Genomic DNA, 25289 nt, shown 5'->3' with positions numbered 1-25289 from the left:
CAGTACATTATATAAATAGGGACGAAAACCCAAAAGCTTACAGCACCTGGCAATCCCAGGCGGTCTCCCATCCAAGTAGTAACCAGAACCAAACATGCTAAGATTCAGACATCGGGCATTGACTCTATTTTTTTTTTTTTTGCACGATTATTATATAATTAGTGAAAAAATTCCAAAAAGTAAAAAAATTTGAAAAATTTCCAAAAAGCTTTCAGCACCTGGTATTCCCAGGCGGTTTCCCATCCAAGTACTAACCAGGCATAGCCAGGTATGGCCGTAAGCGAAGGCTGCTGCAGAGAGAGGGCTATTTAAAGATCAGCCACTCTAAACTCCAGTTCAATATATAAGTAGGGAAGAAAACCCAAAAGCTTACAGCACCTGGTATTATTCTCAGGCAGTCTCCCATCCAAGTAATAACCAGAACCAAACATTCTAAGATTCAGAGATCTAGCATTGAATCTTTTTTTTTTTTTTTTCAAGTTTATTACATAACTAATGAAAATTTTCCAAAAAGCTTACAGCACCTGGTATTCCCAGGCGGTCTCCCATCCAAGTACTAACCAAAACCAAACCTGCTTAGCTTCCGAGATCAGACGAGATCAGGCATAGCCAGGTTGGTATGGCCGTAAGCGAAAGCTGCTGCAAAGAGAGGGCTATTTAAAGATCAGACACTCTAATCTCCTGTTCATTATATAAGTTCGGAATAAAACCCAAAAGCTTACAGCACCTGGTATTCCCAGGCGGTCTCCCATCCAAGTACTAACCAGGCCTAAACCTGCTTAGCTTCCGAGATCAGACGAGATCGGGCATAGCCAGGTTGGTATGGCCATAAGCGAAAGCTGCTGCAAAGAGAGGGCTAATTAAAGATCAGCCACTGTAATCTCCAGTACATTATATAAATAGGGACGAAAACCCAAAAGCTTACAGCACCTGGTATTATTCTCAGGCAGTCTCCCATCCAAGTAATAACCAGAACCAAACATTCTAAGATTCAGACATCGGGCATTGACTCTTTTTTTTTTTTTTTTTTTTGCACGATTATTATATAATTAGTGAAAAAATTCCAAAAAGCAAAAAAATTTGAAAAATTTCCAAAAAGCTTTCAGCACCTGGTATTCCCAGGCGGTTTCCCATCCAAGTACTAACCAGGCATAGCCAGGTATGGCCGTAAGCGAAGGCTGCTGCAGAGAGAGGGCTATTTAAAGATCAGCCACTCTAATCTCCAGTTCAATATATAAGTAGGGAAGAAAACCCAAAAGCTTACAGCACCTGGTATTATTCTCAGGCAGTCTCCCATCCAAGTAATAACCAGAACCAAACATTCTAAGATTCAGAGATCTAGCATTGAATCTTTTTTTTTTTTTTTTTTTCAAGATTATTACATAACTAATGAAAATTTTCCAAAAAGCTTACAGCACCTGGTATTCCCAGGCGGTCTCCCATCCAAGTACTAACCAAAACCAAACCTGCTTAGCTTCCGAGATCAGACGAGATCAGGCATAGCCAGGTTGGTATGGCCGTAAGCGAAAGCTGCTGCAAAGAGAGGGCTATTTAAAGATCAGACACTCTAATCTCCTGTTCATTATATAAGTTCGGAATAAAACCCAAAAGCTTACAGCACCTGGTATTCCCAGGCGGTCTCCCATCCAAGTACTAACCAGGCCTAAACCTGCTTAGCTTCCGAGATCAGACGAGATCGGGCATAGCCAGGTTGGTATGGCCATAAGCGAAAGCTGCTGCAAAGAGAGGGCTAATTAAAGATCAGCCACTGTAATCTCCAGTACATTATATAAATAGGGACGAAAACCCAAAAGCTTACAGCACCTGGCAATCCCAGGCGGTCTCCCATCCAAGTAGTAACCAGAACCAAACATGCTAAGATACAGACATCGGGCATTGACTCTTTTTTTTTTTTTTTTTTTTGCACGATTATTATATAATTAGTGAAAAAATTCCAAAAAGTAAAAAAATTTGAAAAATTTCCAAAAAGCTTTCAGCACCTGGTATTCCCAGGCGGTTTCCCATCCAAGTACTAACCAGGCATAGCCAGGTATGGCCGTAAGCGAAGGCTGCTGCAGAGAGAGGGCTATTTAAAGATCAGCCACTCTAATCTCCAGTTCAATATATAAGTAGGGAAGAAAACCCAAAAGCTTACAGCACCTGGTATTATTCTCAGGCAGTCTCCCATCCAAGTAATAACCAGAACCAAACATTCTAAGATTCAGAGATCTGGCATTGAATCTTTTTTTTTTTTTTTTTTCAAGATTATTACATAACTAATGAAAATTTTCCAAAAAGCTTACAGCACCTGGTATTCCCAGGCGGTCTCCCATCCAAGTACTAACCAAAACCAAACCTGCTTAGCTTCCGAGATCAGACGAGATCAGGCATAGCCAGGTTGGTATGGCCGTAAGCGAAAGCTGCTGCAAAGAGGGGGCTATTTAAAGATCAGACACTCTAATCTCCAGTTCATTATATAAGTTCGGAATAAAACCCAAAAGCTTAAAGCACCTGGTATTCCCAGGCGGTCTCCCATCCAAGTACTAACCAGGCCTAAACCTGCTTAGCTTCCGAGATCAGACGAGATCGGGCATAGCCAGGTTGGTATGGCCATAAGCGAAAGCTGCTGCAAAGAGAGGGCTAATTAAAGATCAGCCACTGTAATCTCCAGTACATTATATAAATAGGGACGAAAACCCAAAAGCTTACAGCACCTGGTATTATTCTCAGGCAGTCTCCCATCCAAGTAATAACCAGAACCAAACATTCTAAGATTCAGACATCGGGCATTGACTCTTTTTTTTTTTTTTTTTTTGCACGATTATTATATAATTAGTGAAAAAATTCCAAAAAGTAAAAAAATTTGAAAAATTTCCAAAAAGCTTTCAGCACCTGGTATTCCCAGGCGGTTTCCCATCCAAGTACTAACCAGGCATAGCCAGGTATGGCCGTAAGCGAAGGCTGCTGCAGAGAGAGGGCTATTTAAAGATCAGCCACTCTAATCTCCAGTTCAATATATAAGTAGGGAAGAAAACCCAAAAGCTTACAGCACCTGGTATTATTCTCAGGCAGTCTCCCATCCAAGTAATAACCAGAACCAAACATTCTAAGATTCAGAGATCTAGCATTGAATCTTTTTTTTTTTTTTTTTCAAGATTATTACATAACTAATGAAAATTTTCCAAAAAGCTTACAGCACCTGGTATTCCCAGGCGGTCTCCCATCCAAGTACTAACCAAAACCAAACCTGCTTAGCTTCCGAGATCAGACGAGATCAGGCATAGCCAGGTTGGTATGGCCGTAAGCGAAAGCTGCTGCAAAGAGAGGGCTATTTAAAGATCAGACACTCTAATCTCCTGTTCATTATATAAGTTCGGAATAAAACCCAAAAGCTTACAGCACCTGGTATTCCCAGGCGGTCTCCCATCCAAGTACTAACCAGGCCTAAACCTGCTTAGCTTCCGAGATCAGACGAGATCGGGCATAGCCAGGTTGGTATGGCCATAAGCGAAAGCTGCTGCAAAGAGAGGGCTAATTAAAGATCAGCCACTGTAATCTCCAGTACATTATATAAATAGGGACGAAAACCCAAAAGCTTACAGCACCTGGCAATCCCAGGCGGTCTCCCATCCAAGTAGTAACCAGAACCAAACATGCTAAGATTCAGACATCGGGCATTGACTCTTTTTTTTTTTTTTTTTTTTGCACGATTATTATATAATTAGTGAAAAAATTCCAAAAAGTAAAAAAATTTGAAAAATTTCCAAAAAGCTTTCAGCACCTGGTATTCCCAGGCGGTTTCCCATCCAAGTACTAACCAGGCATAGCCAGGTATGGCCGTAAGCGAAGGCTGCTGCAGAGAGAGGGCTATTTAAAGATCAGCCACTCTAATCTCCAGTTCAATATATAAGTAGGGAAGAAAACCCAAAAGCTTACAGCACCTGGTATTATTCTCAGGCAGTCTCCCATCCAAGTAATAACCAGAACCAAACATTCTAAGATTCAGAGATCTGGCATTGACTCTTTTTTTTTTTTTTTTTTCAAGATTATTACATAACTAATGAAAATTTTCCAAAAAGCTTACAGCACCTGGTATTCCCAGGCGGTCTCCCATCCAAGTACTAACCAAAACCAAACCTGCTTAGCTTCCGAGATCAGACGAGATCAGGCATAGCCAGGTTGGTATGGCCGTAAGCGAAAGCTGCTGCAAAGAGGGGGCTATTTAAAGATCAGACACTCTAATCTCCAGTTCATTATATAAGTTCGGAATAAAACCCAAAAGCTTAAAGCACCTGGTATTCCCAGGCGGTCTCCCATCCAAGTACTAACCAGGCCCAAACCTGCTTAGCTTCCGAGATCAGACGAGATCGGGCATAGCCAGGTTGGTATGGCCATAAGCGAAAGCTGCTGCAAAGAGAGGGCTAATTAAAGATCAGCCACTGTAATCTCCAGTACATTATATAAATAGGGACGAAAACCCAAAAGCTTACAGCACCTGGCAATCCCAGGCGGTCTCCCATCCAAGTAGTAACCAGAACCAAACATGCTAAGATTCAGACATCGGGCATTGACTCTTTTTTTTTTTTTTTTTTTTGCACGATTATTATATAATTAGTGAAAAAATTCCAAAAAGTAAAAAAAATTGAAAAATTTCCAAAAAGCTTTCAGCACCTGGTATTCCCAGGCGGTTTCCCATCCAAGTACTAACCAGGCATAGCCAGGTATGGCCGTAAGCGAAGGCTGCTGCAGAGAGAGGGCTATTTAAAGATCAGCCACTCTAATCTCCAGTTCAATATATAAGTAGGGAAGAAAACCCAAAAGCTTACAGCACCTGGTATTATTCTCAGGCAGTCTCCCATCCAAGTAATAACCAGAACCAAACATTCTAAGATTCAGAGATCTAGCATTGAATCTTTTTTTTTTTTTTTTTCAAGTTTATTACATAACTAATGAAAATTTTCCAAAAAGCTTACAGCACCTGGTATTCCCAGGCGGTCTCCCATCCAAGTACTAACCAAAACCAAACCTGCTTAGCTTCCGAGATCAGACGAGATCAGGCATAGCCAGGTTGGTATGGCCGTAAGCGAAAGCTGCTGCAAAGAGAGGGCTATTTAAAGATCAGACACTCTAATCTCCTGTTCATTATATAAGTTCGGAATAAAACCCAAAAGCTTACAGCACCTGGTATTCCCAGGCGGTCTCCCATCCAAGTACTAACCAGGCCTAAACCTGCTTAGCTTCCGAGATCAGACGAGATCGGGCATAGCCAGGTTGGTATGGCCATAAGCGAAAGCTGCTGCAAAGAGAGGGCTAATTAAAGATCAGCCACTGTAATCTCCAGTACATTATATAAATAGGGACGAAAACCCAAAAGCTTACAGCACCTGGTATTATTCTCAGGCAGTCTCCCATCCAAGTAATAACCAGAACCAAACATTCTAAGATTCAGACATCGGGCATTGACTCTTTTTTTTTTTTTTTTTTTTGCACGATTATTATATAATTAGTGAAAAAATTCCAAAAAGTAAAAAAATTTGAAAAATTTCCAAAAAGCTTTCAGCACCTGGTATTCCCAGGCGGTTTCCCATCCAAGTACTAACCAGGCATAGCCAGGTATGGCCGTAAGCGAAGGCTGCTGCAGAGAGAGGGCTATTTAAAGATCAGCCACTCTAATCTCCAGTTCAATATATAAGTAGGGAAGAAAACCCAAAAGCTTACAGCACCTGGTATTATTCTCAGGCAGTCTCCCATCCAAGTAATAACCAGAACCAAACATTCTAAGATTCAGAGATCTAGCATTGAATCTTTTTTTTTTTTTTTTTTCAAGATTATTACATAACTAATGAAAATTTTCCAAAAAGCTTACAGCACCTGGTATTCCCAGGCGGTCTCCCATCCAAGTACTAACCAAAACCAAACCTGCTTAGCTTCCGAGATCAGACGAGATCAGGCATAGCCAGGTTGGTATGGCCGTAAGCGAAAGCTGCTGCAAAGAGAGGGCTATTTAAAGATCAGACACTCTAATCTCCTGTTCATTATATAAGTTCGGAATAAAACCCAAAAGCTTACAGCACCTGGTATTCCCAGGCGGTCTCCCATCCAAGTACTAACCAGGCCTAAACCTGCTTAGCTTCCGAGATCAGACGAGATCGGGCATAGCCAGGTTGGTATGGCCATAAGCGAAAGCTGCTGCAAAGAGAGGGCTAATTAAAGATCAGCCACTGTAATCTCCAGTACATTATATAAATAGGGACGAAAACCCAAAAGCTTACAGCACCTGGCAATCCCAGGCGGTCTCCCATCCAAGTAGTAACCAGAACCAAACATGCTAAGATACAGACATCGGGCATTGACTCTTTTTTTTTTTTTTTTTTTTGCACGATTATTATATAATTAGTGAAAAAATTCCAAAAAGTAAAAAAATTTGAAAAATTTCCAAAAAGCTTTCAGCACCTGGTATTCCCAGGCGGTTTCCCATCCAAGTACTAACCAGGCATAGCCAGGTATGGCCGTAAGCGAAGGCTGCTGCAGAGAGAGGGCTATTTAAAGATCAGCCACTCTAATCTCCAGTTCAATATATAAGTAGGGAAGAAAACCCAAAAGCTTACAGCACCTGGTATTATTCTCAGGCAGTCTCCCATCCAAGTAATAACCAGAACCAAACATTCTAAGATTCAGAGATCTGGCATTGAATCTTTTTTTTTTTTTTTTTCAAGATTATTACATAACTAATGAAAATTTTCCAAAAAGCTTACAGCACCTGGTATTCCCAGGCGGTCTCCCATCCAAGTACTAACCAAAACCAAACCTGCTTAGCTTCCGAGATCAGACGAGATCAGGCATAGCCAGGTTGGTATGGCCGTAAGCGAAAGCTGCTGCAAAGAGGGGGCTATTTAAAGATCAGACACTCTAATCTCCAGTTCATTATATAAGTTCGGAATAAAACCCAAAAGCTTAAAGCACCTGGTATTCCCAGGCGGTCTCCCATCCAAGTACTAACCAGGCCTAAACCTGCTTAGCTTCCGAGATCAGACGAGATCGGGCATAGCCAGGTTGGTATGGCCATAAGCGAAAGCTGCTGCAAAGAGAGGGCTAATTAAAGATCAGCCACTGTAATCTCCAGTACATTATATAAATAGGGACGAAAACCCAAAAGCTTACAGCACCTGGTATTATTCTCAGGCAGTCTCCCATCCAAGTAATAACCAGAACCAAACATTCTAAGATTCAGACATCGGGCATTGACTCTTTTTTTTTTTTTTTTTTTGCACGATTATTATATAATTAGTGAAAAAATTCCAAAAAGTAAAAAAATTTGAAAAATTTCCAAAAAGCTTTCAGCACCTGGTATTCCCAGGCGGTTTCCCATCCAAGTACTAACCAGGCATAGCCAGGTATGGCCGTAAGCGAAGGCTGCTGCAGAGAGAGGGCTATTTAAAGATCAGCCACTCTAATCTCCAGTTCAATATATAAGTAGGGAAGAAAACCCAAAAGCTTACAGCACCTGGTATTATTCTCAGGCAGTCTCCCATCCAAGTAATAACCAGAACCAAACATTCTAAGATTCAGAGATCTAGCATTGAATCTTTTTTTTTTTTTTTTTTCAAGATTATTACATAACTAATGAAAATTTTCCAAAAAGCTTACAGCACCTGGTATTCCCAGGCGGTCTCCCATCCAAGTACTAACCAAAACCAAACCTGCTTAGCTTCCGAGATCAGACGAGATCAGGCATAGCCAGGTTGGTATGGCCGTAAGCGAAAGCTGCTGCAAAGAGAGGGCTATTTAAAGATCAGACACTCTAATCTCCTGTTCATTATATAAGTTCGGAATAAAACCCAAAAGCTTACAGCACCTGGTATTCCCAGGCGGTCTCCCATCCAAGTACTAACCAGGCCTAAACCTGCTTAGCTTCCGAGATCAGACGAGATCGGGCATAGCCAGGTTGGTATGGCCATAAGCGAAAGCTGCTGCAAAGAGAGGGCTAATTAAAGATCAGCCACTGTAATCTCCAGTACATTATATAAATAGGGACGAAAACCCAAAAGCTTACAGCACCTGGCAATCCCAGGCGGTCTCCCATCCAAGTAGTAACCAGAACCAAACATGCTAAGATTCAGACATCGGGCATTGACTCTTTTTTTTTTTTTTTTTTTTGCACGATTATTATATAATTAGTGAAAAAATTCCAAAAAGTAAAAAAATTTGAAAAATTTCCAAAAAGCTTTCAGCACCTGGTATTCCCAGGCGGTTTCCCATCCAAGTACTAACCAGGCATAGCCAGGTATGGCCGTAAGCGAAGGCTGCTGCAGAGAGAGGGCTATTTAAAGATCAGCCACTCTAATCTCCAGTTCAATATATAAGTAGGGAAGAAAACCCAAAAGCTTACAGCACCTGGTATTATTCTCAGGCAGTCTCCCATCCAAGTAATAACCAGAACCAAACATTCTAAGATTCAGAGATCTGGCATTGAATCTTTTTTTTTTTTTTTTTTCAAGATTATTACATAACTAATGAAAATTTTCCAAAAAGCTTACAGCACCTGGTATTCCCAGGCGGTCTCCCATCCAAGTACTAACCAAAACCAAACCTGCTTAGCTTCCGAGATCAGACGAGATCAGGCATAGCCAGGTTGGTATGGCCGTAAGCGAAAGCTGCTGCAAAGAGGGGGCTATTTAAAGATCAGACACTCTAATCTCCAGTTCATTATATAAGTTCGGAATAAAACCCAAAAGCTTAAAGCACCTGGTATTCCCAGGCGGTCTCCCATCCAAGTACTAACCAGGCCCAAACCTGCTTAGCTTCCGAGATCAGACGAGATCGGGCATAGCCAGGTTGGTATGGCCATAAGCGAAAGCTGCTGCAAAGAGAGGGCTAATTAAAGATCAGCCACTGTAATCTCCAGTACATTATATAAATAGGGACGAAAACCCAAAAGCTTACAGCACCTGGCAATCCCAGGCGGTCTCCCATCCAAGTAGTAACCAGAACCAAACATGCTAAGATTCAGACATCGGGCATTGACTCTTTTTTTTTTTTTTTTTTTTGCACGATTATTATATAATTAGTGAAAAAATTCCAAAAAGTAAAAAAAATTGAAAAATTTCCAAAAAGCTTTCAGCACCTGGTATTTCCAGGCGGTTTCCCATCCAAGTACTAACCAGGCATAGCCAGGTATGGCCGTAAGCGAAGGCTGCTGCAGAGAGAGGGCTATTTAAAGATCAGCCACTCTAATCTCCAGTTCAATATATAAGTAGGGAAGAAAACCCAAAAGCTTACAGCACCTGGTATTATTCTCAGGCAGTCTCCCATCCAAGTAATAACCAGAACCAAACATTCTAAGATTCAGAGATCTAGCATTGAATCTTTTTTTTTTTTTTTTTCAAGTTTATTACATAACTAATGAAAATTTTCCAAAAAGCTTACAGCACCTGGTATTCCCAGGCGGTCTCCCATCCAAGTACTAACCAAAACCAAACCTGCTTAGCTTCCGAGATCAGACGAGATCAGGCATAGCCAGGTTGGTATGGCCGTAAGCGAAAGCTGCTGCAAAGAGAGGGCTATTTAAAGATCAGACACTCTAATCTCCTGTTCATTATATAAGTTCGGAATAAAACCCAAAAGCTTACAGCACCTGGTATTCCCAGGCGGTCTCCCATCCAAGTACTAACCAGGCCTAAACCTGCTTAGCTTCCGAGATCAGACGAGATCGGGCATAGCCAGGTTGGTATGGCCATAAGCGAAAGCTGCTGCAAAGAGAGGGCTAATTAAAGATCAGCCACTGTAATCTCCAGTACATTATATAAATAGGGACGAAAACCCAAAAGCTTACAGCACCTGGTATTATTCTCAGGCAGTCTCCCATCCAAGTAATAACCAGAACCAAACATTCTAAGATTCAGACATCGGGCATTGACTCTTTTTTTTTTTTTTTTTTTTGCACGATTATTATATAATTAGTGAAAAAATTCCAAAAAGTAAAAAAATTTGAAAAATTTCCAAAAAGCTTTCAGCACCTGGTATTCCCAGGCGGTTTCCCATCCAAGTACTAACCAGGCATAGCCAGGTATGGCCGTAAGCGAAGGCTGCTGCAGAGAGAGGGCTATTTAAAGATCAGCCACTCTAATCTCCAGTTCAATATATAAGTAGGGAAGAAAACCCAAAAGCTTACAGCACCTGGTATTATTCTCAGGCAGTCTCCCATCCAAGTAATAACCAGAACCAAACATTCTAAGATTCAGAGATCTAGCATTGAATCTTTTTTTTTTTTTTTTTTCAAGATTATTACATAACTAATGAAAATTTTCCAAAAAGCTTACAGCACCTGGTATTCCCAGGCGGTCTCCCATCCAAGTACTAACCAAAACCAAACCTGCTTAGCTTCCGAGATCAGACGAGATCAGGCATAGCCAGGTTGGTATGGCCGTAAGCAAAAGCTGCTGCAAAGAGAGGGCTATTTAAAGATCAGACACTCTAATCTCCTGTTCATTATATAAGTTCGGAATAAAACCCAAAAGCTTACAGCACCTGGTATTCCCAGGCGGTCTCCCATCCAAGTACTAACCAGGCCTAAACCTGCTTAGCTTCCGAGATCAGACGAGATCGGGCATAGCCAGGTTGGTATGGCCATAAGCGAAAGCTGCTGCAAAGAGAGGGCTAATTAAAGATCAGCCACTGTAATCTCCAGTACATTATATAAATAGGGACGAAAACCCAAAAGCTTACAGCACCTGGCAATCCCAGGCGGTCTCCCATCCAAGTAGTAACCAGAACCAAACATGCTAAGATACAGACATCGGGCATTGACTCTTTTTTTTTTTTTTTTTTTTGCACGATTATTATATAATTAGTGAAAAAATTCCAAAAAGTAAAAAAATTTGAAAAATTTCCAAAAAGCTTTCAGCACCTGGTATTCCCAGGCGGTTTCCCATCCAAGTACTAACCAGGCATAGCCAGGTATGGCCGTAAGCGAAGGCTGCTGCAGAGAGAGGGCTATTTAAAGATCAGCCACTCTAATCTCCAGTTCAATATATAAGTAGGGAAGAAAACCCAAAAGCTTACAGCACCTGGTATTATTCTCAGGCAGTCTCCCATCCAAGTAATAACCAGAACCAAACATTCTAAGATTCAGAGATCTGGCATTGAATCTTTTTTTTTTTTTTTTTTCAAGATTATTACATAACTAATGAAAATTTTCCAAAAAGCTTACAGCACCTGGTATTCCCAGGCGGTCTCCCATCCAAGTACTAACCAAAACCAAACCTGCTTAGCTTCCGAGATCAGACGAGATCAGGCATAGCCAGGTTGGTATGGCCGTAAGCGAAAGCTGCTGCAAAGAGGGGGCTATTTAAAGATCAGACACTCTAATCTCCAGTTCATTATATAAGTTCGGAATAAAACCCAAAAGCTTAAAGCACCTGGTATTCCCAGGCGGTCTCCCATCCAAGTACTAACCAGGCCTAAACCTGCTTAGCTTCCGAGATCAGACGAGATCGGGCATAGCCAGGTTGGTATGGCCATAAGCGAAAGCTGCTGCAAAGAGAGGGCTAATTAAAGATCAGCCACTGTAATCTCCAGTACATTATATAAATAGGGACGAAAACCCAAAAGCTTACAGCACCTGGTATTATTCTCAGGCAGTCTCCCATCCAAGTAATAACCAGAACCAAACATTCTAAGATTCAGACATCGGGCATTGACTCTTTTTTTTTTTTTTTTTTTGCACGATTATTATATAATTAGTGAAAAAATTCCAAAAAGTAAAAAAATTTGAAAAATTTCCAAAAAGCTTTCAGCACCTGGTATTCCCAGGCGGTTTCCCATCCAAGTACTAACCAGGCATAGCCAGGTATGGCCGTAAGCGAAGGCTGCTGCAGAGAGAGGGCTATTTAAAGATCAGCCACTCTAATCTCCAGTTCAATATATAAGTAGGGAAGAAAACCCAAAAGCTTACAGCACCTGGTATTATTCTCAGGCAGTCTCCCATCCAAGTAATAACCAGAACCAAACATTCTAAGATTCAGAGATCTAGCATTGAATCTTTTTTTTTTTTTTTTTTCAAGATTATTACATAACTAATGAAAATTTTCCAAAAAGCTTACAGCACCTGGTATTCCCAGGCGGTCTCCCATCCAAGTACTAACCAAAACCAAACCTGCTTAGCTTCCGAGATCAGACGAGATCAGGCATAGCCAGGTTGGTATGGCCGTAAGCGAAAGCTGCTGCAAAGAGAGGGCTATTTAAAGATCAGACACTCTAATCTCCTGTTCATTATATAAGTTCGGAATAAAACCCAAAAGCTTACAGCACCTGGTATTCCCAGGCGGTCTCCCATCCAAGTACTAACCAGGCCTAAACCTGCTTAGCTTCCGAGATCAGACGAGATCGGGCATAGCCAGGTTGGTATGGCCATAAGCGAAAGCTGCTGCAAAGAGAGGGCTAATTAAAGATCAGCCACTGTAATCTCCAGTACATTATATAAATAGGGACGAAAACCCAAAAGCTTACAGCACCTGGCAATCCCAGGCGGTCTCCCATCCAAGTAGTAACCAGAACCAAACATGCTAAGATTCAGACATCGGGCATTGACTCTTTTTTTTTTTTTTTTTTTTGCACGATTATTATATAATTAGTGAAAAAATTCCAAAAAGTAAAAAAATTTGAAAAATTTCCAAAAAGCTTTCAGCACCTGGTATTCCCAGGCGGTTTCCCATCCAAGTACTAACCAGGCATAGCCAGGTATGGCCGTAAGCGAAGGCTGCTGCAGAGAGAGGGCTATTTAAAGATCAGCCACTCTAATCTCCAGTTCAATATATAAGTAGGGAAGAAAACCCAAAAGCTTACAGCACCTGGTATTATTCTCAGGCAGTCTCCCATCCAAGTAATAACCAGAACCAAACATTCTAAGATTCAGAGATCTGGCATTGAATCTTTTTTTTTTTTTTTTTTCAAGATTATTACATAACTAATGAAAATTTTCCAAAAAGCTTACAGCACCTGGTATTCCCAGGCGGTCTCCCATCCAAGTACTAACCAAAACCAAACCTGCTTAGCTTCCGAGATCAGACGAGATCAGGCATAGCCAGGTTGGTATGGCCGTAAGCGAAAGCTGCTGCAAAGAGGGGGCTATTTAAAGATCAGACACTCTAATCTCCAGTTCATTATATAAGTTCGGAATAAAACCCAAAAGCTTAAAGCACCTGGTATTCCCAGGCGGTCTCCCATCCAAGTACTAACCAGGCCCAAACCTGCTTAGCTTCCGAGATCAGACAAGATCGGGCATAGCCAGGTTGGTATGGCCATAAGCGAAAGCTGCTGCAAAGAGAGGGCTAATTAAAGATCAGCCACTGTAATCTCCAGTACATTATATAAATAGGGACGAAAACCCAAAAGCTTACAGCACCTGGCAATCCCAGGCGGTCTCCCATCCAAGTAGTAACCAGAACCAAACATGCTAAGATTCAGACATCGGGCATTGACTCTTTTTTTTTTTTTTTTTTTTGCACGATTATTATATAATTAGTGAAAAAATTCCAAAAAGTAAAAAAAATTGAAAAATTTCCAAAAAGCTTTCAGCACCTGGTATTCCCAGGCGGTTTCCCATCCAAGTACTAACCAGGCATAGCCAGGTATGGCCGTAAGCGAAGGCTGCTGCAGAGAGAGGGCTATTTAAAGATCAGCCACTCTAATCTCCAGTTCAATATATAAGTAGGGAAGAAAACCCAAAAGCTTACAGCACCTGGTATTATTCTCAGGCAGTCTCCCATCCAAGTAATAACCAGAACCAAACATTCTAAGATTCAGAGATCTGGCATTGAATCTTTTTTTTTTTTTTTTTTCAAGATTATTACATAACTAATGAAAATTTTCCAAAAAGCTTACAGCACCTGGTATTCCCAGGCGGTCTCCCATCCAAGTACTAACCAAAACCAAACCTGCTTAGCTTCCGAGATCAGACGAGATCAGGCATAGCCAGGTTGGTATGGCCGTAAGCGAAAGCTGCTGCAAAGAGGGGGCTATTTAAAGATCAGACACTCTAATCTCCAGTTCATTATATAAGTTCGGAATAAAACCCAAAAGCTTAAAGCACCTGGTATTCCCAGGCGGTCTCCCATCCAAGTACTAACCAGGCCCAAACCTGCTTAGCTTCCGAGATCAGACGAGATCGGGCATAGCCAGGTTGGTATGGCCATAAGCGAAAGCTGCTGCAAAGAGAGGGCTAATTAAAGATCAGCCACTGTAATCTCCAGTACATTATATAAATAGGGACGAAAACCCAAAAGCTTACAGCACCTGGCAATCCCAGGCGGTCTCCCATCCAAGTAGTAACCAGAACCAAACATGCTAAGATTCAGACATCGGGCATTGACTCTTTTTTTTTTTTTTTTTTTTGCACGATTATTATATAATTAGTGAAAAAATTCCAAAAAGTAAAAAAAATTGAAAAATTTCCAAAAAGCTTTCAGCACCTGGTATTTCCAGGCGGTTTCCCATCCAAGTACTAACCAGGCATAGCCAGGTATGGCCGTAAGCGAAGGCTGCTGCAGAGAGAGGGCTATTTAAAGATCAGCCACTCTAATCTCCAGTTCAATATATAAGTAGGGAAGAAAACCCAAAAGCTTACAGCACCTGGTATTATTCTCAGGCAGTCTCCCATCCAAGTAATAACCAGAACCAAACATTCTAAGATTCAGAGATCTAGCATTGAATCTTTTTTTTTTTTTTTTTCAAGTTTATTACATAACTAATGAAAATTTTCCAAAAAGCTTACAGCACCTGGTATTCCCAGGCGGTCTCCCATCCAAGTACTAACCAAAACCAAACCTGCTTAGCTTCCGAGATCAGACGAGATCAGGCATAGCCAGGTTGGTATGGCCGTAAGCGAAAGCTGCTGCAAAGAGAGGGCTATTTAAAGATCAGACACTCTAATCTCCTGTTCATTATATAAGTTCGGAATAAAACCCAAAAGCTTACAGCACCTGGTATTCCCAGGCGGTCTCCCATCCAAGTACTAACCAGGCCTAAACCTGCTTAGCTTCCGAGATCAGACGAGATCGGGCATAGCCAGGTTGGTATGGCCATAAGCGAAAGCTGCTGCAAAGAGAGGGCTAATTAAAGATCAGCCACTGTAATCTCCAGTACATTATATAAATAGGGACGAAAACCCAAAAGCTTACAGCACCTGGTATTATTCTCAGGCAGTCTCCCATCCAAGTAATAACCAGAACCAAACATTCTAAGATTCAGACATCGGGCATTGACTCTTTTTTTTTTTTTTTTTTTTGCACGATTATTATATAATTAGTGAAAAAATTCCAAAAAGTAAAAAAATTTGAAAAATTTCCAAAAAGCTTTCAGCACCTGGTATTCCCAGGCGGTTTCCCATCCAAGTACTAACCAGGCATAGCCAGGTATGGCCGTAAGCGAAGGCTGCTGCAGAGAGAGGGCTATTTAAAGATCAGCCACTCTAATCTCCAGTTCAATATATAAGTAGGGAAGAAAACCCAAAAGCTTACAGCACCTGGTATTATTCTCAGGCAGTCTCCCATCCAAGTAATAACCAGAACCAAACATTCTAAGATTCAGAGATCTAGCATTGAATCTTTTTTTTTTTTTTTTTTCAAGATTATTACATAACTAATGAAAATTTTCCAAAAAGCTTACAGCACCTGGTATTCCCAGGCGGTCTCCCATCCAAGTACTAACCAAAACCAAACCTGCTTAGCTTCCGAGATCAGACGAGATCAGGCATAGCCAGGTTGGTATGGCCGTAAGCAAAAGCTGCTGCAAAGAGAGGGCTATTTAAAGATCAGACACTCTAATCTCCTGTTCATTATATAAGTTCGGAATAAAACCCAAAAGCTTACAGCACCTGGTATTCCCAGGCGGTCTCCCATCCAAGTACTAACCAGGCCTAAACCTGCTTAGCTTCCGAGATCAGACGAGATCGGGCATAGCCAGGTTGGTATGGCCATAAGCGAAAGCTGCTGCAAAGAGAGGGCTAATTAAAGATCAGCCACTGTAATCTCCAGTACATTATATAAATAGGGACGAAAACCCAAAAGCTTACAGCACCTGGCAATCCCAGGCGGTCTCCCATCCAAGTAGTAACCAGAACCAAACATGCTAAGATACAGACATCGGGCATTGACTCTTTTTTTTTTTTTTTTTTTTGCACGATTATTATATAATTAGTGAAAAAATTCCAAAAAGTAAAAAAATTTGAAAAATTTCCAAAAAGCTTTCAGCACCTGGTATTCCCAGGCGGTTTCCCATCCAAGTACTAACCAGGCATAGCCAGGTATGGCCGTAAGCGAAGGCTGCTGCAGAGAGAGGGCTATTTAAAGATCAGCCACTCTAATCTCCAGTTCAATATATAAGTAGGGAAGAAAACCCAAAAGCTTACAGCACCTGGTATTATTCTCAGGCAGTCTCCCATCCAAGTAATAACCAGAACCAAACATTCTAAGATTCAGAGATCTGGCATTGAATCTTTTTTTTTTTTTTTTTTCAAGATTATTACATAACTAATGAAAATTTTCCAAAAAGCTTACAGCACCTGGTATTCCCAGGCGGTCTCCCATCCAAGTACTAACCAAAACCAAACCTGCTTAGCTTCCGAGATCAGACGAGATCAGGCATAGCCAGGTTGGTATGGCCGTAAGCGAAAGCTGCTGCAAAGAGGGGGCTATTTAAAGATCAGACACTCTAATCTCCAGTTCATTATATAAGTTCGGAATAAAACCCAAAAGCTTAAAGCACCTGGTATTCCCAGGCGGTCTCCCATCCAAGTACTAACCAGGCCTAAACCTGCTTAGCTTCCGAGATCAGACGAGATCGGGCATAGCCAGGTTGGTATGGCCATAAGCGAAAGCTGCTGCAAAGAGAGGGCTAATTAAAGATCAGCCACTGTAATCTCCAGTACATTATATAAATAGGGACGAAAACCCAAAAGCTTACAGCACCTGGTATTATTCTCAGGCAGTCTCCCATCCAAGTAATAACCAGAACCAAACATTCTAAGATTCAGACATCGGGCATTGACTCTTTTTTTTTTTTTTTTTTTGCACGATTATTATATAATTAGTGAAAAAATTCCAAAAAGTAAAAAAATTTGAAAAATTTCCAAAAAGCTTTCAGCACCTGGTATTCCCAGGCGGTTTCCCATCCAAGTACTAACCAGGCATAGCCAGGTATGGCCGTAAGCGAAGGCTGCTGCAGAGAGAGGGCTATTTAAAGATCAGCCACTCTAATCTCCAGTTCAATATATAAGTAGGGAAGAAAACCCAAAAGCTTACAGCACCTGGTATTATTCTCAGGCAGTCTCCCATCCAAGTAATAACCAGAACCAAACATTCTAAGATTCAGAGATCTAGCATTGAATCTTTTTTTTTTTTTTTTTTCAAGATTATTACATAACTAATGAAAATTTTCCAAAAAGCTTACAGCACCTGGTATTCCCAGGCGGTCTCCCATCCAAGTACTAACCAAAACCAAACCTGCTTAGCTTCCGAGATCAGACGAGATCAGGCATAGCCAGGTTGGTATGGCCGTAAGCGAAAGCTGCTGCAAAGAGAGGGCTATTTAAAGATCAGACACTCTAATCTCCTGTTCATTATATAAGTTCGGAATAAAACCCAAAAGCTTACAGCACCTGGTATTCCCAGGCGGTCTCCCATCCAAGTACTAACCAGGCCTAAACCTGCTTAGCTTCCGAGATCAGACGAGATCGGGCATAGCCAGGTTGGTATGGCCATAAGCGAAAGCTGCTGCAAAGAGAGGGCTAATTAAAGATCAGCCACTGTAATCTCCAGTACATTATATAAATAGGGACGAAAACCCAAAAGCTTACAGCACCTGGCAATCCCAGGCGGTCTCCCATCCAAGTAGTAACCAGAACCAAACATGCTAAGATTCAGACATCGGGCATTGACTCTTTTTTTTTTTTTTTTTTTTGCACGATTATTATATAATTAGTGAAAAAATTCCAAAAAGTAAAAAAATTTGAAAAATTTCCAAAAAGCTTTCAGCACCTGGTATTCCCAGGCGGTTTCCCATCCAAGTACTAACCAGGCATAGCCAGGTATGGCCGTAAGCGAAGGCTGCTGCAGAGAGAGGGCTATTTAAAGATCAGCCACTCTAATCTCCAGTTCAATATATAAGTAGGGAAGAAAACCCAAAAGCTTACAGCACCTGGTATTATTCTCAGGCAGTCTCCCATCCAAGTAATAACCAGAACCAAACATTCTAAGATTCAGAGATCTGGCATTGAATCTTTTTTTTTTTTTTTTTTCAAGATTATTACATAACTAATGAAAATTTTCCAAAAAGCTTACAGCACCTGGTATTCCCAGGCGGTCTCCCATCCAAGTACTAACCAAAACCAAACCTGCTTAGCTTCCGAGATCAGACGAGATCAGGCATAGCCAGGTTGGTATGGCCGTAAGCGAAAGCTGCTGCAAAGAGGGGGCTATTTAAAGATCAGACACTCTAATCTCCAGTTCATTATATAAGTTCGGAATAAAACCCAAAAGCTTAAAGCACCTGGTATTCCCAGGCGGTCTCCCATCCAAGTACTAACCAGGCCCAAACCTGCTTAGCTTCCGAGATCAGACAAGATCGGGCATAGCCAGGTTGGTATGGCCATAAGCGAAAGCTGCTGCAAAGAGAGGGCTAATTAAAGATCAGCCACTGTAATCTCCAGTACATTATATAAATAGGGACGAAAACCCAAAAGCTTACAGCACCTGGCAATCCCAGGCGGTCTCCCATCCAAGTAGTAACCAGAACCAAACATGCTAAGATTCAGACATCGGGCATTGACTCTTTTTTTTTTTTTTTTTTTTGCACGATTATTATATAATTAGTGAAAAAATTCCAAAAAGTAAAAAAAATTGAAAAATTTCCAAAAAGCTTTCAGCACCTGGTATTCCCAGGCGGTTTCCCATCCAAGTACTAACCAGGCATAGCCAGGTATGGCCGTAAGCGAAGGCTGCTGCAGAGAGAGGGCTATTTAAAGATCAGCCACTCTAATCTCCAGTTCAATATATAAGTAGGGAAGAAAACCCAAAAGCTTACAGCACCTGGTATTATTCTCAGGCAGTCTCCCATCCAAGTAATAACCAGAACCAAACATTCTAAGATTCAGAGATCTAGCATTGAACCTTTTTTTTTTTTTTTTTCAAGTTTATTACATAACTAATGAAAATTTTCCAAAAAGCTTACAGCACCTGGTATTCCCAGGCGGTCTCCCATCCAAGTACTAACCAAAACCAAACCTGCTTAGCTTCCGAGATCAGACGAGATCAGGCATAGCCAGGTTGGTATGGCCGTAAGCGAAAGCTGCTGCAAAGAGAGGGCTATTTAAAGATCAGACACTCTAATCTCCTGTTCATTATATAAGTTCGGAATAAAACCCAAAAGCTTACAGCACCTGGTATTCCCAGGCGGTCTCCCATCCAAGTACTAACCAGGCCTAAACCTGCTTAGCTTCCGAGATCAGACGAGATCGGGCATAGCCAGGTTGGTATGGCCATAAGCGAAAGCTGCTGCAAAGAGAGGGCTAATTAAAGATCAGCCACTGTAATCTCCAGTACATTATATAAATAGGGACGAAAACCCAAAAGCTTACAGCACCTGGTATTATTCTCAGGCAGTCTCCCATCCAAGTAATAACCAGAACCAAACATTCTAAGATTCAGACATCGGGCATTGACTCTTTTTTTTTTTTTTTTTTTTGCACGATTATTATATAATTAGTGAAAAAATTCCAAAAAGTAAAAAAATTTGAAAAATTTCCAAAAAGCTTTCAGCACCTGGTATTCCCAGGCGGTTTCCCATCCAAGTACTAACCAGGCATAGCCAGGTATGGCCGTAAGCGAAGGCTGCTGCAGAGAGAGGGCTATTTAAAGATCAGCCACTCTAATCTCCAGTTCAATATATAAGTAGGGAAGAAAACCCAAAAGCTTACAGCACCTGGTATTATTCTCAGGCAGTCTCCCATCCAAGTAATAACCAGAACCAAACATTCTAAGATTCAGAGATCTAGCATTGAATCTTTTTTTTTTTTTTTTTTCAAGATTATTACATAACTAATGAAAATTTTCCAAAAAGCTTACAGCACCTGGTATTCCCAGGCGGTCTCCCATCCAAGTACTAACCAAAACCAAACCTGCTTAGCTTCCGAGATCAGACGAGATCAGGCATAGCCAGGTTGGTATGGCCGTAAGCGAAAGCTGCTGCAAAGAGAGGGCTATTTAAAGATCAGACACTCTAATCTCCTGTTCATTATATAAGTTCGGAATAAAACCCAAAAGCTTACAGCACCTGGTATTCCCAGGCGGTCTCCCATCCAAGTACTAACCAGGCCTAAACCTGCTTAGCTTCCGAGATCAGACGAGATCGGGCATAGCCAGGTTGGTATGGCCATAAGCGAAAGCTGCTGCAAAGAGAGGGCTAATTAAAGATCAGCCACTGTAATCTCCAGTACATTATATAAATAGGGACGAAAACCCAAAAGCTTACAGCACCTGGCAATCCCAGGCGGTCTCCCATCCAAGTAGTAACCAGAACCAAACATGCTAAGATACAGACATCGGGCATTGACTCTTTTTTTTTTTTTTTTTTTTGCACGATTATTATATAATTAGTGAAAAAATTCCAAAAAGTAAAAAAATTTGAAAAATTTCCAAAAAGCTTTCAGCACCTGGTATTCCCAGGCGGTTTCCCATCCAAGTACTAACCAGGCATAGCCAGGTATGGCCGTAAGCGAAGGCTGCTGCAGAGAGAGGGCTATTTAAAGATCAGCCACTCTAATCTCCAGTTCAATATATAAGTAGGGAAGAAAACCCAAAAGCTTACAGCACCTGGTATTATTCTCAGGCAGTCTCCCATCCAAGTAATAACCAGAACCAAACATTCTAAGATTCAGAGATCTGGCATTGAATCTTTTTTTTTTTTTTTTTTCAAGATTATTACATAACTAATGAAAATTTTCCAAAAAGCTTACAGCACCTGGTATTCCCAGGCGGTCTCCCATCCAAGTACTAACCAAAACCAAACCTGCTTAGCTTCCGAGATCAGACGAGATCAGGCATAGCCAGGTTGGTATGGCCGTAAGCGAAAGCTGCTGCAAAGAGGGGGCTATTTAAAGATCAGACACTCTAATCTCCAGTTCATTATATAAGTTCGGAATAAAACCCAAAAGCTTAAAGCACCTGGTATTCCCAGGCGGTCTCCCATCCAAGTACTAACCAGGCCTAAACCTGCTTAGCTTCCGAGATCAGACGAGATCGGGCATAGCCAGGTTGGTATGGCCATAAGCGAAAGCTGCTGCAAAGAGAGGGCTAATTAAAGATCAGCCACTGTAATCTCCAGTACATTATATAAATAGGGACGAAAACCCAAAAGCTTACAGCACCTGGTATTATTCTCAGGCAGTCTCCCATCCAAGTAATAACCAGAACCAAACATTCTAAGATTCAGACATCGGGCATTGACTCTTTTTTTTTTTTTTTTTTTGCACGATTATTATATAATTAGTGAAAAAATTCCAAAAAGTAAAAAAATTTGAAAAATTTCCAAAAAGCTTTCAGCACCTGGTATTCCCAGGCGGTTTCCCATCCAAGTACTAACCAGGCATAGCCAGGTATGGCCGTAAGCGAAGGCTGCTGCAGAGAGAGGGCTATTTAAAGATCAGCCACTCTAATCTCCAGTTCAATATATAAGTAGGGAAGAAAACCCAAAAGCTTACAGCACCTGGTATTATTCTCAGGCAGTCTCCCATCCAAGTAATAACCAGAACCAAACATTCTAAGATTCAGAGATCTAGCATTGAATCTTTTTTTTTTTTTTTTCAAGATTATTACATAACTAATGAAAATTTTCCAAAAAGCTTACAGCACCTGGTATTCCCAGGCGGTCTCCCATCCAAGTACTAACCAAAACCAAACCTGCTTAGCTTCCGAGATCAGGCATAGCCAGGTTGGTATGGCCGTAAGCGAAAGCTGCTGCAAAGAGAGGGCTATTTAAAGATCAGACACTCTAATCTCCTGTTCATTATATAAGTTCGGAATAAAACCCAAAAGCTTACAGCACCTGGTATTCCCAGGCGGTCTCCCATCCAAGTACTAACCAGGCCTAAACCTGCTTAGCTTCCGAGATCAGACGAGATCGGGCATAGCCAGGTTGGTATGGCCATAAGCGAAAGCTGCTGCAAAGAGAGGGCTAATTAAAGATCAGCCACTGTAATCTCCAGTACATTATATAAATAGGGACGAAAACCCAAAAGCTTACAGCACCTGGCAATCCCAGGCGGTCTCCCATCCAAGTAGTAACCAGAACCAAACATGCTAAGATTCAGACATCGGGCATTGACTCTTTTTTTTTTTTTTTTTTTTGCACGATTATTATATAATTAGTGAAAAAATTCCAAAAAGTAAAAAAATTTGAAAAATTTCCAAAAAGCTTTCAGCACCTGGTATTCCCAGGCGGTTTCCCATCCAAGTACTAACCAGGCATAGCCAGGTATGGCCGTAAGCGAAGGCTGCTGCAGAGAGAGGGCTATTTAAAGATCAGCCACTCTAATCTCCAGTTCAATATATAAGTAGGGAAGAAAACCCAAAAGCTTACAGCACCTGGTATTATTCTCAGGCAGTCTCCCATCCAAGTAATAACCAGAACCAAACATTCTAAGATTCAGAGATCTGGCATTGAATCTTTTTTTTTTTTTTTTTCAAGATTATTACATAACTAATGAAAATTTTCCAAAAAGCTTACAGCACCTGGTATTCCCAGGCGGTCTCCCATCCAAGTAGTAACCAGAACCAAACATGCTAAGATACAGACATCGGGCATTGACTCTTTTTTTTTTTTTTTTTTTTGCACGATTATTATATAATTAGTGAAAAAATTCCAAAAAGTAAAAAAATTTGAAAAATTTCCAAAAAGCTTTCAGCACCTGGTATTCCCAGGCGGTTTCCCATCCAAGTACTAACCAGGCATAGCCAGGTATGGCCGTAAGCGAAGGCTGCTGCAGAGAGAGGGCTATTTAAAGATCAGCCACTCTAATCTCCAGTTCAATATATAAGTAGGGAAGAAAACCCAAAAGCTTACAGCACCTGGTATTATTCTCAGGCAGTCTCCCATCCAAGTAATAACCAGAACCAAACATTCTAAGATTCAGAGATCTGGCATTGAATCTTTTTTTTTTTTTTTTTTCAAGATTATTACATAACTAATGAAAATTTTCCAAAAAGCTTACAGCACCTGGTATTCCCAGGCGGTCTCCCATCCAAGTAGTAACCAGAACCAAACATGCTAAGATACAGACATCGGGCATTGACTCTTTTTTTTTTTTTTTTTTTTGCACGATTATTATATAATTAGTGAAAAAATTCCAAAAAGTAAAAAAATTTGAAAAATTTCCAAAAAGCTTTCAGCACCTGGTATTCCCAGGCGGTTTCCCATCCAAGTACTAACCAGGCATAGCCAGGTATGGCCGTAAGCGAAGGCTGCTGCAGAGAGAGGGCTATTTAAAGATCAGCCACTCTAATCTCCAGTTCAATATATAAGTAGGGAAGAAAACCCAAAAGCTTACAGCACCTGGTATTATTCTCAGGCAGTCTCCCATCCAAGTAATAACCAGAACCAAACATTCTAAGATTCAGAGATCTGGCATTGAATCTTTTTTTTTTTTTTTTTTCAAGATTATTACATAACTAATGAAAATTTTCCAAAAAGCTTACAGCACCTGGTATTCCCAGGCGGTCTCCCATCCAAGTACTAACCAAAACCAAACCTGCTTAGCTTCCGAGATCAGACGAGATCAGGCATAGCCAGGTTGGTATGGCCGTAAGCGAAAGCTGCTGCAAAGAGGGGGCTATTTAAAGATCAGACACTCTAATCTCCAGTTCATTATATAAGTTCGGAATAAAACCCAAAAGCTTAAAGCACCTGGTATTCCCAGGCGGTCTCCCATCCAAGTACTAACCAGGCCTAAACCTGCTTAGCTTCCGAGATCAGACGAGATCGGGCATAGCCAGGTTGGTATGGCCATAAGCGAAAGCTGCTGCAAAGAGAGGGCTAATTAAAGATCAGCCACTGTAATCTCCAGTACATTATATAAATAGGGACGAAAACCCAAAAGCTTACAGCACCTGGTATTATTCTCAGGCAGTCTCCCATCCAAGTAATAACCAGAACCAAACATTCTAAGATTCAGACATCGGGCATTGACTCTTTTTTTTTTTTTTTTTTTGCACGATTATTATATAATTAGTGAAAAAATTCCAAAAAGTAAAAAAATTTGAAAAATTTCCAAAAAGCTTTCAGCACCTGGTATTCCCAGGCGGTTTCCCATCCAAGTACTAACCAGGCATAGCCAGGTATGGCCGTAAGCGAAGGCTGCTGCAGAGAGAGGGCTATTTAAAGATCAGCCACTCTAATCTCCAGTTCAATATATAAGTAGGGAAGAAAACCCAAAAGCTTACAGCACCTGGTATTATTCTCAGGCAGTCTCCCATCCAAGTAATAACCAGAACCAAACATTCTAAGATTCAGAGATCTAGCATTGAATCTTTTTTTTTTTTTTTTTCAAGATTATTACATAACTAATGAAAATTTTCCAAAAAGCTTACAGCACCTGGTATTCCCAGGCGGTCTCCCATCCAAGTACTAACCAAAACCAAACCTGCTTAGCTTCCGAGATCAGACGAGATCAGGCATAGCCAGGTTGGTATGGCCGTAAGCGAAAGCTGCTGCAAAGAGAGGGCTATTTAAAGATCAGACACTCTAATCTCCTGTTCATTATATAAGTTCGGAATAAAACCCAAAAGCTTACAGCACCTGGTATTCCCAGGCGGTCTCCCATCCAAGTACTAACCAGGCCTAAACCTGCTTAGCTTCCGAGATCAGACGAGATCGGGCATAGCCAGGTTGGTATGGCCATAAGCGAAAGCTGCTGCAAAGAGAGGGCTAATTAAAGATCAGCCACTGTAATCTCCAGTACATTATATAAATAGGGACGAAAACCCAAAAGCTTACAGCACCTGGTATTATTCTCAGGCAGTCTCCCATCCAAGTAATAACCAGAACCAAACATTCTAAGATTCAGACATCGGGCATTGACTCTTTTTTTTTTTTTTTTTTTTGCACGATTATTATATAATTAGTGAAAAAATTCCAAAAAGTAAAAAAATTTGAAAAATTTCCAAAAAGCTTTCAGCACCTGGTATTCCCAGGCGGTTTCCCATCCAAGTACTAACCAGGCATAGCCAGGTATGGCCGTAAGC

General features: G+C 41.0%; 53 non-coding genes and 1 pseudogene across 53 annotated transcripts; all 54 read right to left on the bottom strand.

Annotated features, from left to right (window-relative positions):
- Positions 1-512: 512 nt before the first annotated feature.
- On the bottom strand, positions 513-631 carry LOC132138857 (5S ribosomal RNA). The gene has a single exon (XR_009433135.1). It is a non-coding gene; the product is annotated as a 5S ribosomal RNA (ribosomal RNA).
- Positions 632-715: 84 nt separating this feature from the next.
- On the bottom strand, positions 716-834 carry LOC132138432 (5S ribosomal RNA). The gene has a single exon (XR_009432724.1). It is a non-coding gene; the product is annotated as a 5S ribosomal RNA (ribosomal RNA).
- Positions 835-1406: 572 nt separating this feature from the next.
- On the bottom strand, positions 1407-1525 carry LOC132138856 (5S ribosomal RNA). Its single transcript, XR_009433134.1, has one exon. It is a non-coding gene; the product is annotated as a 5S ribosomal RNA (ribosomal RNA).
- Positions 1526-1609: 84 nt separating this feature from the next.
- LOC132138430 (5S ribosomal RNA) lies at positions 1610-1728 on the bottom strand. Its single transcript, XR_009432722.1, has one exon. It is a non-coding gene; the product is annotated as a 5S ribosomal RNA (ribosomal RNA).
- A 568-nt stretch (positions 1729-2296) lies between these two features.
- On the bottom strand, positions 2297-2415 carry LOC132138855 (5S ribosomal RNA). Its single transcript, XR_009433133.1, has one exon. It is a non-coding gene; the product is annotated as a 5S ribosomal RNA (ribosomal RNA).
- An 84-nt stretch (positions 2416-2499) lies between these two features.
- On the bottom strand, positions 2500-2618 carry LOC132138645 (5S ribosomal RNA). The gene has a single exon (XR_009432930.1). It is a non-coding gene; the product is annotated as a 5S ribosomal RNA (ribosomal RNA).
- Positions 2619-3187: 569 nt separating this feature from the next.
- On the bottom strand, positions 3188-3306 carry LOC132138854 (5S ribosomal RNA). Its single transcript, XR_009433132.1, has one exon. It is a non-coding gene; the product is annotated as a 5S ribosomal RNA (ribosomal RNA).
- Positions 3307-3390: 84 nt separating this feature from the next.
- Positions 3391-3509, bottom strand: LOC132138429 (5S ribosomal RNA). Its single transcript, XR_009432721.1, has one exon. It is a non-coding gene; the product is annotated as a 5S ribosomal RNA (ribosomal RNA).
- A 568-nt stretch (positions 3510-4077) lies between these two features.
- Positions 4078-4196, bottom strand: LOC132138853 (5S ribosomal RNA). Its single transcript, XR_009433131.1, has one exon. It is a non-coding gene; the product is annotated as a 5S ribosomal RNA (ribosomal RNA).
- Positions 4197-4280: 84 nt separating this feature from the next.
- On the bottom strand, positions 4281-4399 carry LOC132138025 (5S ribosomal RNA). The gene has a single exon (XR_009432337.1). It is a non-coding gene; the product is annotated as a 5S ribosomal RNA (ribosomal RNA).
- A 567-nt stretch (positions 4400-4966) lies between these two features.
- Positions 4967-5085, bottom strand: LOC132138851 (5S ribosomal RNA). The gene has a single exon (XR_009433129.1). It is a non-coding gene; the product is annotated as a 5S ribosomal RNA (ribosomal RNA).
- Positions 5086-5169: 84 nt separating this feature from the next.
- On the bottom strand, positions 5170-5288 carry LOC132138428 (5S ribosomal RNA). The gene has a single exon (XR_009432720.1). It is a non-coding gene; the product is annotated as a 5S ribosomal RNA (ribosomal RNA).
- Positions 5289-5859: 571 nt separating this feature from the next.
- LOC132138850 (5S ribosomal RNA) lies at positions 5860-5978 on the bottom strand. The gene has a single exon (XR_009433128.1). It is a non-coding gene; the product is annotated as a 5S ribosomal RNA (ribosomal RNA).
- An 84-nt stretch (positions 5979-6062) lies between these two features.
- Positions 6063-6181, bottom strand: LOC132138427 (5S ribosomal RNA). Its single transcript, XR_009432719.1, has one exon. It is a non-coding gene; the product is annotated as a 5S ribosomal RNA (ribosomal RNA).
- A 567-nt stretch (positions 6182-6748) lies between these two features.
- Positions 6749-6867, bottom strand: LOC132138849 (5S ribosomal RNA). Its single transcript, XR_009433127.1, has one exon. It is a non-coding gene; the product is annotated as a 5S ribosomal RNA (ribosomal RNA).
- Positions 6868-6951: 84 nt separating this feature from the next.
- LOC132138643 (5S ribosomal RNA) lies at positions 6952-7070 on the bottom strand. The gene has a single exon (XR_009432928.1). It is a non-coding gene; the product is annotated as a 5S ribosomal RNA (ribosomal RNA).
- A 570-nt stretch (positions 7071-7640) lies between these two features.
- On the bottom strand, positions 7641-7759 carry LOC132138848 (5S ribosomal RNA). Its single transcript, XR_009433126.1, has one exon. It is a non-coding gene; the product is annotated as a 5S ribosomal RNA (ribosomal RNA).
- An 84-nt stretch (positions 7760-7843) lies between these two features.
- Positions 7844-7962, bottom strand: LOC132138426 (5S ribosomal RNA). Its single transcript, XR_009432718.1, has one exon. It is a non-coding gene; the product is annotated as a 5S ribosomal RNA (ribosomal RNA).
- Positions 7963-8530: 568 nt separating this feature from the next.
- On the bottom strand, positions 8531-8649 carry LOC132138847 (5S ribosomal RNA). The gene has a single exon (XR_009433125.1). It is a non-coding gene; the product is annotated as a 5S ribosomal RNA (ribosomal RNA).
- An 84-nt stretch (positions 8650-8733) lies between these two features.
- LOC132138024 (5S ribosomal RNA) lies at positions 8734-8852 on the bottom strand. The gene has a single exon (XR_009432336.1). It is a non-coding gene; the product is annotated as a 5S ribosomal RNA (ribosomal RNA).
- Positions 8853-9419: 567 nt separating this feature from the next.
- On the bottom strand, positions 9420-9538 carry LOC132138846 (5S ribosomal RNA). Its single transcript, XR_009433124.1, has one exon. It is a non-coding gene; the product is annotated as a 5S ribosomal RNA (ribosomal RNA).
- An 84-nt stretch (positions 9539-9622) lies between these two features.
- On the bottom strand, positions 9623-9741 carry LOC132138423 (5S ribosomal RNA). Its single transcript, XR_009432716.1, has one exon. It is a non-coding gene; the product is annotated as a 5S ribosomal RNA (ribosomal RNA).
- A 571-nt stretch (positions 9742-10312) lies between these two features.
- LOC132138845 (5S ribosomal RNA) lies at positions 10313-10431 on the bottom strand. The gene has a single exon (XR_009433123.1). It is a non-coding gene; the product is annotated as a 5S ribosomal RNA (ribosomal RNA).
- Positions 10432-10515: 84 nt separating this feature from the next.
- Positions 10516-10634, bottom strand: LOC132138422 (5S ribosomal RNA). Its single transcript, XR_009432715.1, has one exon. It is a non-coding gene; the product is annotated as a 5S ribosomal RNA (ribosomal RNA).
- Positions 10635-11202: 568 nt separating this feature from the next.
- Positions 11203-11321, bottom strand: LOC132138844 (5S ribosomal RNA). The gene has a single exon (XR_009433122.1). It is a non-coding gene; the product is annotated as a 5S ribosomal RNA (ribosomal RNA).
- Positions 11322-11405: 84 nt separating this feature from the next.
- LOC132138642 (5S ribosomal RNA) lies at positions 11406-11524 on the bottom strand. The gene has a single exon (XR_009432927.1). It is a non-coding gene; the product is annotated as a 5S ribosomal RNA (ribosomal RNA).
- Positions 11525-12094: 570 nt separating this feature from the next.
- Positions 12095-12213, bottom strand: LOC132138843 (5S ribosomal RNA). The gene has a single exon (XR_009433121.1). It is a non-coding gene; the product is annotated as a 5S ribosomal RNA (ribosomal RNA).
- Positions 12214-12297: 84 nt separating this feature from the next.
- Positions 12298-12416, bottom strand: LOC132138421 (5S ribosomal RNA). Its single transcript, XR_009432714.1, has one exon. It is a non-coding gene; the product is annotated as a 5S ribosomal RNA (ribosomal RNA).
- Positions 12417-12984: 568 nt separating this feature from the next.
- Positions 12985-13103, bottom strand: LOC132138842 (5S ribosomal RNA). The gene has a single exon (XR_009433120.1). It is a non-coding gene; the product is annotated as a 5S ribosomal RNA (ribosomal RNA).
- Positions 13104-13187: 84 nt separating this feature from the next.
- LOC132138630 (5S ribosomal RNA) lies at positions 13188-13306 on the bottom strand. Its single transcript, XR_009432916.1, has one exon. It is a non-coding gene; the product is annotated as a 5S ribosomal RNA (ribosomal RNA).
- A 568-nt stretch (positions 13307-13874) lies between these two features.
- Positions 13875-13993, bottom strand: LOC132138840 (5S ribosomal RNA). The gene has a single exon (XR_009433118.1). It is a non-coding gene; the product is annotated as a 5S ribosomal RNA (ribosomal RNA).
- An 84-nt stretch (positions 13994-14077) lies between these two features.
- Positions 14078-14196, bottom strand: LOC132138023 (5S ribosomal RNA). The gene has a single exon (XR_009432335.1). It is a non-coding gene; the product is annotated as a 5S ribosomal RNA (ribosomal RNA).
- A 567-nt stretch (positions 14197-14763) lies between these two features.
- Positions 14764-14882, bottom strand: LOC132138839 (5S ribosomal RNA). The gene has a single exon (XR_009433117.1). It is a non-coding gene; the product is annotated as a 5S ribosomal RNA (ribosomal RNA).
- An 84-nt stretch (positions 14883-14966) lies between these two features.
- Positions 14967-15085, bottom strand: LOC132138420 (5S ribosomal RNA). Its single transcript, XR_009432713.1, has one exon. It is a non-coding gene; the product is annotated as a 5S ribosomal RNA (ribosomal RNA).
- Positions 15086-15656: 571 nt separating this feature from the next.
- On the bottom strand, positions 15657-15775 carry LOC132138838 (5S ribosomal RNA). The gene has a single exon (XR_009433116.1). It is a non-coding gene; the product is annotated as a 5S ribosomal RNA (ribosomal RNA).
- Positions 15776-15859: 84 nt separating this feature from the next.
- LOC132138419 (5S ribosomal RNA) lies at positions 15860-15978 on the bottom strand. The gene has a single exon (XR_009432712.1). It is a non-coding gene; the product is annotated as a 5S ribosomal RNA (ribosomal RNA).
- A 568-nt stretch (positions 15979-16546) lies between these two features.
- Positions 16547-16665, bottom strand: LOC132138837 (5S ribosomal RNA). The gene has a single exon (XR_009433115.1). It is a non-coding gene; the product is annotated as a 5S ribosomal RNA (ribosomal RNA).
- Positions 16666-16749: 84 nt separating this feature from the next.
- Positions 16750-16868, bottom strand: LOC132138641 (5S ribosomal RNA). Its single transcript, XR_009432926.1, has one exon. It is a non-coding gene; the product is annotated as a 5S ribosomal RNA (ribosomal RNA).
- Positions 16869-17438: 570 nt separating this feature from the next.
- Positions 17439-17557, bottom strand: LOC132138836 (5S ribosomal RNA). The gene has a single exon (XR_009433114.1). It is a non-coding gene; the product is annotated as a 5S ribosomal RNA (ribosomal RNA).
- An 84-nt stretch (positions 17558-17641) lies between these two features.
- LOC132138418 (5S ribosomal RNA) lies at positions 17642-17760 on the bottom strand. The gene has a single exon (XR_009432711.1). It is a non-coding gene; the product is annotated as a 5S ribosomal RNA (ribosomal RNA).
- A 568-nt stretch (positions 17761-18328) lies between these two features.
- Positions 18329-18447, bottom strand: LOC132138835 (5S ribosomal RNA). The gene has a single exon (XR_009433113.1). It is a non-coding gene; the product is annotated as a 5S ribosomal RNA (ribosomal RNA).
- An 84-nt stretch (positions 18448-18531) lies between these two features.
- On the bottom strand, positions 18532-18650 carry LOC132138629 (5S ribosomal RNA). Its single transcript, XR_009432915.1, has one exon. It is a non-coding gene; the product is annotated as a 5S ribosomal RNA (ribosomal RNA).
- A 567-nt stretch (positions 18651-19217) lies between these two features.
- Positions 19218-19336, bottom strand: LOC132138833 (5S ribosomal RNA). Its single transcript, XR_009433112.1, has one exon. It is a non-coding gene; the product is annotated as a 5S ribosomal RNA (ribosomal RNA).
- Positions 19337-19420: 84 nt separating this feature from the next.
- On the bottom strand, positions 19421-19539 carry LOC132138417 (5S ribosomal RNA). Its single transcript, XR_009432710.1, has one exon. It is a non-coding gene; the product is annotated as a 5S ribosomal RNA (ribosomal RNA).
- Positions 19540-20110: 571 nt separating this feature from the next.
- On the bottom strand, positions 20111-20229 carry LOC132138832 (5S ribosomal RNA). The gene has a single exon (XR_009433111.1). It is a non-coding gene; the product is annotated as a 5S ribosomal RNA (ribosomal RNA).
- Positions 20230-20313: 84 nt separating this feature from the next.
- On the bottom strand, positions 20314-20432 carry LOC132138416 (5S ribosomal RNA). Its single transcript, XR_009432709.1, has one exon. It is a non-coding gene; the product is annotated as a 5S ribosomal RNA (ribosomal RNA).
- Positions 20433-21000: 568 nt separating this feature from the next.
- LOC132138831 (5S ribosomal RNA) lies at positions 21001-21119 on the bottom strand. The gene has a single exon (XR_009433110.1). It is a non-coding gene; the product is annotated as a 5S ribosomal RNA (ribosomal RNA).
- An 84-nt stretch (positions 21120-21203) lies between these two features.
- On the bottom strand, positions 21204-21322 carry LOC132138640 (5S ribosomal RNA). The gene has a single exon (XR_009432925.1). It is a non-coding gene; the product is annotated as a 5S ribosomal RNA (ribosomal RNA).
- Positions 21323-21890: 568 nt separating this feature from the next.
- On the bottom strand, positions 21891-21999 carry LOC132139034 (5S ribosomal RNA; annotated as a pseudogene).
- An 84-nt stretch (positions 22000-22083) lies between these two features.
- LOC132138415 (5S ribosomal RNA) lies at positions 22084-22202 on the bottom strand. The gene has a single exon (XR_009432708.1). It is a non-coding gene; the product is annotated as a 5S ribosomal RNA (ribosomal RNA).
- Positions 22203-23737: 1535 nt separating this feature from the next.
- On the bottom strand, positions 23738-23856 carry LOC132138830 (5S ribosomal RNA). The gene has a single exon (XR_009433109.1). It is a non-coding gene; the product is annotated as a 5S ribosomal RNA (ribosomal RNA).
- An 84-nt stretch (positions 23857-23940) lies between these two features.
- LOC132138639 (5S ribosomal RNA) lies at positions 23941-24059 on the bottom strand. Its single transcript, XR_009432924.1, has one exon. It is a non-coding gene; the product is annotated as a 5S ribosomal RNA (ribosomal RNA).
- Positions 24060-24628: 569 nt separating this feature from the next.
- On the bottom strand, positions 24629-24747 carry LOC132138828 (5S ribosomal RNA). The gene has a single exon (XR_009433107.1). It is a non-coding gene; the product is annotated as a 5S ribosomal RNA (ribosomal RNA).
- An 84-nt stretch (positions 24748-24831) lies between these two features.
- On the bottom strand, positions 24832-24950 carry LOC132138414 (5S ribosomal RNA). The gene has a single exon (XR_009432707.1). It is a non-coding gene; the product is annotated as a 5S ribosomal RNA (ribosomal RNA).
- Between the last annotated feature and the right edge of the window lie 339 nt (positions 24951-25289).

Source organism: Carassius carassius, unplaced genomic scaffold (assembly GCF_963082965.1).
Source record: "Carassius carassius unplaced genomic scaffold, fCarCar2.1 SCAFFOLD_57, whole genome shotgun sequence".
Lineage (NCBI taxonomy): Eukaryota > Metazoa > Chordata > Actinopteri > Cypriniformes > Cyprinidae > Carassius > Carassius carassius.
The sequence above is the reverse complement of the archived record's forward strand: the minus strand, read 5'-3'. Positions and strand labels throughout refer to the sequence as shown.